Raw genomic sequence first — 9,817 nt, 5'->3', positions numbered from 1 at the left:
GCTGGATTTAAAACTTGTTCCAAGACAGGTCTGTATGTTTTCTGCCCGCGAATATTTAACTTTTTGCATTCCAAGAGTAGTTCTAACCCCGTTTGTCTACTAACTCTACCTTGTATTATTAAATGTTACTGATAGCCTACAGTATACTGTGATCATGTTTCTAACTAAACAGTGAACAGAATGAACACCACGTTTAGAAACCACAAAAACCCCGATCAAGCGAAAAACAAAACACTCCCTACTGAGTCCACGAAATCAGTCTGTAATAGTTTTAGTGTTATGAGAGTTTAAAAGGTTTGATTTAAATATTTTAAATCTATAACCAGTGAAAATTACAAGTAATCAATAATGGTTTTGAATCCAAACACTGTTGTGTAAAATAAAAAAAAAACTTCCTGAATTTGACTTCTCTACTAAAAATCAATACACATTGCGCAATTCATTTAACTTGACAATTCCTAAACACAAAACTTCTTTTTTCAAAAAACACACATTGTACATTGGCATAAATAAAGCTTTTCAACTCACTTCCATTATCCCCTAAGTTGGAACCAAGCCTTTCAAAATTCAAAAAACAATTGAAACATAAATTGCTAAGTATAACCTGTTATAGCGTCCAAGAATTCCTGAAATGTTTTGAAAGCTCTAATTTGTAATTATTATTGTAAATATTAGAAAATATTAGTAATTGATGTATAGTATAGTATATTTGTATTGACCTGGCTAATGCAAAATGTATAATTGTTAATTTGGCCCAATAAAATGATTTGATTTGATTTGATTTAGCTAAATACTTTTAATTCGAATATACTGCATTTCAATTTATGTATTAACAAACTTTTCGTAAAGCCACAGTTAATTTGCTCCTAGTACAAAAAGCATTACACCTTTAGTATCACATAAAAACACAATCAAAAGAATATTATTCAAATTTGTTATTTACTTATTAGCGGACAAACCTACATTTCGATTTTATGCATGATGTCTAACAATGATCAATAATAAATCAATATACAGTGTAGCCGATGTTACATATATGTAGGCATATATCATAGTCAATGTGAGGTATGCATTTCATATAAAATATATGTGTTCCAAACGATTGTCAAAATTTAATTTCATGTTGAACTATTTATTCTACATACTATCTTCAGAATCATGCAAAGTTCTTCTGAGAATCTACGGTTCACTAGTATTAAATCAGTAAGTTACGTAATTTAATGTTGATCGGCAAATAAAGGTTGAGAAATATTTAGGATATCAAAAGTCAATAAGAATTATTTTTACACTTGTTTATATTACATCATTTTTAAAACAATCGTTATATAATGTTTGTTACATAGGCCTATAGTCTTTCTCGAACAGATCGCAATCCGCTGTAAATTCATACGGTAATCAATTGTTTGTTTTAAACGTTCGGAAAAGTACTTAAATGGTTTTTAAGTTGTGGATGACAAGATCAAATTGGACCACTTTGACCAATATATTACTCAGATTGAGTGTCGATAGTCGATGTATCGATCGTATCACACGTGTGCGTTGCAGTAGTAGGCAATGGAAGTGTTTGAACTGTGCGGGGAGTCATTGACACCTACAGTAGAGCAAGGTACAGGTATTCAGGGATTCTCTTCTGCCTGGAATTACCAACGAGCACATGGAATTAACAGATAACTAAAAATAAAATAATCGGGAATAGTAATCTGTACATGTATGTACAGGTCACATTAACTCGATGTTTTGACACAAAATGTACAAACGAAAACCTGTGTCTATAGCGGGTTATTTATTATGTAATCTCATAAGAGTCATAAGTCATAAGTTCTTTATTCCAAAATAACAGATAATAGTATTGGAAAAGTCATTACAATAAACGATAGTGAAAACTGAACATTTCTCATCTGCTGTATTGTGATTGTGATGTCAATCTGCTAGATTAATATTACTGTACAAAGGAATAGAAATGTAACAAAGATTATGTCTAATTGATGATACCATAATGATACTTATCAAAAATCATTAATACCTAAAACACCTTAAATATCTTTTACAACTCGTCGTTTTTGCAACAAGATCATTTTCATAAAATCCACATGAAAAGAAAATTGTGGAGTACATATTATTTACCTTGTTGTTGTGATTTGTAAAATAGAATAGGGATGTTAAACTCGTGGTGGTGCATACAGCAGCTTGTCGAATAAAATGGGAAACAGACACGATAGGCTTCGTTACATAAGATACCAACCCTTTAATCCTTCTGTTACCTTAGGCTATAGAACTTATTTGGAATATTTTTGTAAAACTTCGTTTTATTTTTACAAACTCAACAATTTACCAAGTTTCTAAATTTTTTACAACTCTATGGTTGTCTGGTAATTTCCAGCCTGATTCTACAAAGACTTTAAATTCCTCAAACCTAAATTATTGACAGCTCTTGCATAGCATCTAGTTTTGCCTAATGCTGGACATTCACAAAATGCCACTGGTTTTTGGAACTCGCAGTGGAGTGTGACGCATGGTTTAGCCTTGCGTGGACAACAAAAAGTTTGTTTCCTAGACAGACCACATTCTAAAGATAGTTTACAAAATAGTAGCGTTATACATAGCTAAGACTCCTAATATTAGATGTAGGACTAACTGCCAATAATTTGCTTCTGCTTTGTTTAAAAATCAGGGTTTTTTTATTAAAAAACCAAAATAATGACTTTCAGTGATTGTCCCATGTTATCAAAGTTGTATTACAAACATTTCAGACTTTTTTCAGTGAATTTTTGTTTGATAGGGTAATTGGAGAATTTGTCTTACAAAGTGTAAAAAAGGTTGGTATAAAAAGGTTACATTGCACCCTACCTTAGGGCAAGCTTAGGGGTGTCACATACGAGTACTGAGTACCGTACTGTATATCCATCAACGGCTTAGCAAATAATTGTAACTAGAGGTCGTCCAGTGGTCGAAAACTCGACCAAAAATATCTAGTGTACATATTTCTCTAATTTTCATCACACACTGTAAATAAAACATATGATTGGAATTTCTTACATTTATTTTTATTTTCTGTTTATATTTCGTGGTATTTTGTCACCAGCATGGCAACCCATAAAGCCCATGTTAATTTTTTTTATTTCAAATTCATTTTTTTGTGCTTATTTTCGAGCCTATTTTAATTTTTAAAGGGATTCTGCACATCTACAGGAAAATATCTTTCTAACAGTATTATATGCGTAGATTTTCCCTGCGATGCACACGATCTGAGAAAAAAGGTTTTAAAGTAACATGCTTGCCTATTAATATATAGATAGATTAGTTCGAATTGCAAAACAGCTGATTACAATAAACATGGTTTATCTATCCTTGATACTCTCAATGGAATAGAAGTGTAGCCGCTGTGAAGGACTTCTAGGTGAAGAATAGGTATACTAATTTAGTATCCAAGCAATGTTTTTGCTCGATGATGAAAAGCGGTTTCCTCATTAGTAAAGGTTTTATTCACGTTTTTTATTCAAGCGGCAAAGAAATGTAGTAGGCCTACTTACTCCAAGGTCGTAAGTTTGCTGTTTACTTCCCCATTGCAATGTCTTATCTTATTATATACGACTAAACAACTTGAGTCTTATGAAATATTAAATCTCTTCGCGATCTCGTTTGTTCAACAAAGGCTCTTGAAGTGCAACGCGGTTTCGCATGATAAGATAAGCCAACTATAACATGCAGTTATCACATGGCCTATTTCCTCATTATTAGTTTTACACTGGTTCAGCATCTTAAAATTAAGTAATCAGGGGCCAAAGGCGAAAACTGAATTAATTGGGAATTGTAAATCCGGCTTTAAAGCCTATGCCAGGTCTGCTCGATTACAAAAACGCATCGAGAGTAACGCACGGAGATTCTCCTGGTTGAAATAAAAAACAAATCTTTCAAGTCTAAGTTATACTTTTAAAAGCATGTAAATAATAATTATGCATCGGCGGGGACTTCAAAGTTAGTATAAGCTAAAAATGTGTGAACTAGTTTACGTCTGCTAGAGACAACCTACAGTAGTATTCGTGAAAGGAAAATACAACTACAAGTACGATTTGACTAGGTCGCTCTATCTCTACCGGTTTGTTTGCAGGCTGCTTGCCAAAACATATGCAAAATCAGACTCAAACCGGTCCCAGACCGGCGAGGGTACAAAGGAAATCGGCAAAGTCTCATACATTGTATCGTCTTCAGACTCGGAATAGCTTAGGTAACTGGTTCTGTCCTTCTGTCTGGCTTGCGGTTTGGCTCTCAGCTGTAGACTCATCCCACAATTCTTACATTACCACACAATGTGTGTAACATATCTCATCCTTCTCAGATGATTGTATTCAATTCTTTACTATAAATACAATTGTGTGCATTTCACTATTTTGTATTAAACTCGACACTTATTGAACTTGTTTAGGTACACTTGGAATCTTTGAGGATAAAACAAAATATGAAAAACATCCCTATTTTTAGAAAATGTAAGTATACACAATTCATTGTTGATTTCAATTCCAGTGTGGTCTAAATAAATACACTCCTCAGTATTTTTGGGACTAGAGAACCCATTACTTTTCAAAAACTTTTTAGTGAATTCCCATATAGGGAATAAACTATTACCGTAGGTCTCATGGTAAGACCGATTTACTTTTTGGTTTAGATATCCCAGAGGCCATAAACACCATCCGTTCAAATTCATATAGGTACTGCATATATATTTATAGCCTAAGTGTCCATTAGAACGATAATTCAAGCAAAAATAATCCGATTTTGATAAAATTTGGTATAAACACGTAAACCTACATTTATTCGAACGAGCTCGCGAACCAACAGGATCAGATAATGGGAACGGGGCTTTATGGGGTGAAATGGGGTTTTCCCATTTTTCACCGTAAAAACGTAAAATTTTGCAATTTCTTTCCAAACCATTTTGCAGAGTTTATAAAAAAAAAAAAAAAATAGTATATGGCGTTGTATGCCTTATGGTTACGGGGAAAATTCCAAAAGAGTAAATTTTAAATTACCATGTTATTCTTAAGCAGAATAAATAAATTGTTATAGCTTCCTTGTCTATGGACATATTTTAATGAAATTTGGAAAATTGGTTTACTTCATACTAAGCTATCAATATTTCAATAAAACTACACCTTATTTTTCCTGTAGCAACAAACCTTAGTACTCATTATAATTAATGATATTTAAATAAGAAGTACCCTACGTCTGACAATTTTAAGGGAATAATTTTGTGGAATTTCAGTCACATGGAAATTGGCTTAGTCTGCAGGTTTGCTGTGGTGGGGGTATTATTATTTTTAAAGGTATAAAGTTGTTAACAACTGATAAACTTAAATTACAAACACAATAACTATTGTTGAGAGATCTAAATTGGTCTATTCCTGTAATTTATTGATAAAAATGTATATGATTATGATGCTACCTAATAATTCCATAATGAAGTAAACTGATAAGTAGGTCAGCTGGCCAGACATTACGATAAATAAACAATCCTGTGGGAATTTCCATCAGGTTTAAATTATTGTACAGTACTGTACACATTAATGCTTACTTCAAGCTTCTTCCCACGCTCAGCTGCTTACTGCTTAAATAGAAGCATCTTCTGCCAGAGTCAATCCCAATCTACAAGTTACCTTTAAAAAACTCTTATCACATTCAGTCTGCAATAGTATGGGCATGTGAAAGGAAAAATATACAAGATATTAACCAAAATGGTGAATAATTAAAAAAGATAACCAATTAATTAGTCTTATATTACTTTTAACTTTAGTAAGGCAAGATTACTTAAATTTAGAACTGAAAAGACCTAATTTACACTAATATATATTCAGTATCAGAGCCCGGTACTGAATACTTTCCCCCACCCTTTGGAGGAAAATGCACGCTTATAAGGGAAGACACTGGCAGCAGGGAGTCAGTTGGGCCTCCGGGCTAAACATCACTGCATGAGCATGCCGATATAGTAACAATACATGGCACACTATATTCAATTATTTATTCTTGCCATGAGTAGCAAAATACAGTGGTTAGTATATATAAAAGCGTAAGGAAACTTGGCTACAATTTTTTTCCCGTTTTGTGGTGAAATAAGCAGGTTATGTAAATAGTGTGAGAAATCCTCTAGTCTTTACATAAACAATGATACAGTTATACAAGATCCAGGATTATGACCATATCCCACACACCAACACTACATGCAAGATAGAGTTCAAACTTGTTCTTCTATTAGTCAATGGAAATGTAAACTACTTTCCTTGCAGGTTCTGCAGAGTAGAGCATTCATTATTCAGTTACTCAATAGTACCGATATAGTTCATACAATATATAAATTCAAATTTATTTTAAATATTGACATCTTATTACACATTGTAGTCTGCTGTAGAACAAAAAATAATATGGCATAAAAATTGTACAAGTTTGTTCAAACCTAATTATGGTTATTGTTATATAGGTGGTTTCTTATAGCGTTAATATACAACTTTATGGCTGTCAAAGATATTAGATATAGCACTTGATTTTCCAAATTGAATCTCTTTTAAAATTGCTGGACTTGTTTCGGAATCATTCCTCTTGAACCATGAGTAATCCATAAACTTCAAATTTTGATATTTTATATTTTTCCGAAATATAGGAGATAGTTTTCTTATATATTTTCCCCTTTTCTTCATGATGTTCCTTTGGCTGACTTTCATTTGCCTCGAGACAAATTGTTGGGTCAATAATGAGACCACCTTAATCTCTTCCATTGTCTATAACAATAATGTCACTCCGCCTCACAGAGCCCTCTTCTTCTATAGATGTGCCCTCTTCATAGACCTCAACTTTTCTTTCTGAATTGATCAGCTGTGATTTTTCTGATCGTATGGTGGAGGGTAATCCGTATAAGGTTACAATTTTTTTTGGAAAATACACAAATTTCAATTAAATCTGATCGATTGTATTTTCATTACGAGTTCCTATTAGGATGGAGTAAAAAAAGTAAAATACTAGACAGTTTTCAAAGAGTGCAATTTAATTCAGCCTATTAAGGAACACAAGAGTATAATTATGCAACTGGAAAATACCACTGAGCTTTAGGAATTGATATACCGTAGTTCAACCGTGAAAACAAATTTATCAAAGTTTAGTTATCTGTTTTGTTTTAGCTCAATGCTGACGCAAATTTTAATCCAGAATTCTTATTTAGGAAGCAGGAGGCATGATAGTCAGTGATAACTTTGTTATTTTGAATTTATTTTCATGGGTAGTAATAATAAACTCAAAAGAAAACATGTTGAAGGTTTTATTTTGAACTCCGGTGGTATTTAAACACATAAATTTGGTAATACAAAGAAAAACAGCAAAACCATTCTGAATCTTCACTTTCGTTTGAAAATATATTTAATTTTTTATACCAGTGTAGAAAAATTTTGGGAAATTTATTTTTTATTTTCCTCCGATAAGTTCACGGAACATTTTTCATCAATATGTGCTGAATAAAATCTTTCCACAGGGAGAGCTTCCTCAGAAGAATTGGAATGATTCAAACTGTTTTTGATTTGTGATCAAGGTTTGAGAAGATTGTATTGAGACAATTAAAATGTCATAACTGCTCGGAAGGTTGGCTTAAGTTTGAATTAACTTTAATCGTACAATATCATAGTCTAAACAAAAATCACACGGAAATATAGTTAGATTTTGTTGAAAATTTTTGGACAGTAAGTTTTTGAAAATATGAAATTAGAACAGAAGAGAAGGAATCCCCCGTGGATTGATTCCCTTGTACGCAAGTGAATTTAATGTAATTAGGGAAAATGTTAGGAACAAACTCCTGCTGGCAAGTTGCTAACTGTTAATTTACACTAAAAACATACACTCAATATTTTACTGTTAAAATAATGCATTTTTTACACTTTTATGAATTAAGTGAAGCCAAATAATGAAATTAAGTTTTTAAATATAATTGGTTATGTGGTTCTAAGAGTACAATATTTATTTTAACTTTTTTACAAAATAATGTATTACTACAAATGTTTGTACTGTTTTTATAGGAGGTACACAATTTATGTACCAGTACAGTTTTAAACTTGGGTAAATGGGTATACTGACTGGTTAAAATATTGAGGTTAATGAATTTAATTTGGACAAGAACTGTGATATAATGATAACAAAACAAAAATACTCAAATAGTTCAGTCAAATTAAACATAAAAAAGGGCCTTGCTTGCAAAAGGTCATGTAGTTCTAATTTTTTAGTATGTTGTTAGGACCTATACTACAAATAAAAAACCAAGTTTGCAGCTTCGAAAGACCTGTGCTACCGGCGTAGTAGCCAAAAAAACGTAAAAATCAGACACTTTTTTCACTTTTTGCTAAATATCTTCGAAAGTATGCCTCTAACAGAAAATAATGCCATATCCTGTGAAAACAGTATAAAATTTGCTAAAGTTTGAGACTATAACGACTCCAATACGTCCATTATCAATGAATCTACAACACTTAAAAAACGATAGAAATTTTCAAAAAAATGAAAAAGTTTTGTCATGATCTATTATTTTGTGTCATATTGTTGAAAGTGCTCATAGAAAAAAAATCTATATGGAATTAAATGAAAGATAATTTAATTAGCTTTCATTTGAACCCCAGCATGCACTTATAGACCCAATGTTTCATTCAAAAACAGCAGATAACATAGAACATGAAAAACGGATGTTAGAACCAGTGTGAAAATTATTTATCAATATCACAGTTTATTCTTCTGTTGCATGTAACCCAATCACCTGTTAGTTGGTGACATTAATATAAACCAGCTGATTAGCTGGCCCCAGTGGACACATCTAGACCCAATGGTTCTTTCAAAAACGGCAGATAACATAGAATGTAAGAAGGGGATTTAGCAGAAATGAAAGTAAACTATTTAACGGATCTGGAGGTAGTGATAATTTATTAAATAAAAAGAATAATTATATTACATGAGACTGACAAAAACCCAAGTATATTAGAAAGTATTTAAAATTTTCGGACTTTCGCCGGCCTTGGTTCGGGAAAATGTTCAAATGCTTCGTTGCCGATGTTGGCCGGGTCATCCGATGTACACTCAATTCTAAGATCCTTATCCTCATCATCTGAAGCATCGAGTTCCAGTCTGGGAGTATTTGAGCAGGATTTTCCACCACAAACTTGGCAAAGGACGGAACATTTCAGCCCTGCTTTACGGCAGCTGCATCTTCCGCTGCAACCCTTTTTGCACTTGCATGATATTTTGCGCAGGAGTATTTCGGGAGCAGGATCCATGGTAGACGTAATGGGGGTAAGTCCTTGATATTCGAGCTTCCATCCCCAATCAGTAGGATTTTTGTCAGCACCCAACCATTTTTGAACTTGGTGGTATGTAGCAGTATTATCGGCCGGTCGATACCCTCTCTTCTGCCCACTTGTTCCTGGCAAGGAGAATAGATTTTTATAGCACATACTATGATATCTCGCTTTAGCAGCTACTAAGTCATCCTCATTAACAGAGAGGCGTAGTTCAATTTCATTACCACTCATCCCCTCGGCGTTGCGCTGCATCAAGCACTGTTTTCCTTGCACCCAATTGCTCAACTCTATGGACCAGATTTCTTCGTGAAAGTGGTAGTTTCTGTTGAAGCTTGATAAAGTCTTCAGTGATGTCTTCACCACACAATAAACAAATACTGTGTAAGGTCGAACGGATACAACTTGATGCTCTAGTAGATACTGTTGTTTGTGGAATAGAATCCCCTCCTCTACGTACTGCAGCTTCCACATTGCTCACAACAGTATATCTTTTTCTACATGCA

The sequence above is a fragment of the Macrosteles quadrilineatus genome, unplaced genomic scaffold (assembly GCF_028750875.1).
Source record: "Macrosteles quadrilineatus isolate MER2022 unplaced genomic scaffold, UCM_ALF_1.0 Scaffold_9__3_contigs__length_116548681, whole genome shotgun sequence".
Classification (NCBI taxonomy): domain Eukaryota; kingdom Metazoa; phylum Arthropoda; class Insecta; order Hemiptera; family Cicadellidae; genus Macrosteles; species Macrosteles quadrilineatus.
Note: the sequence above shows the minus strand (reverse complement) of the source record.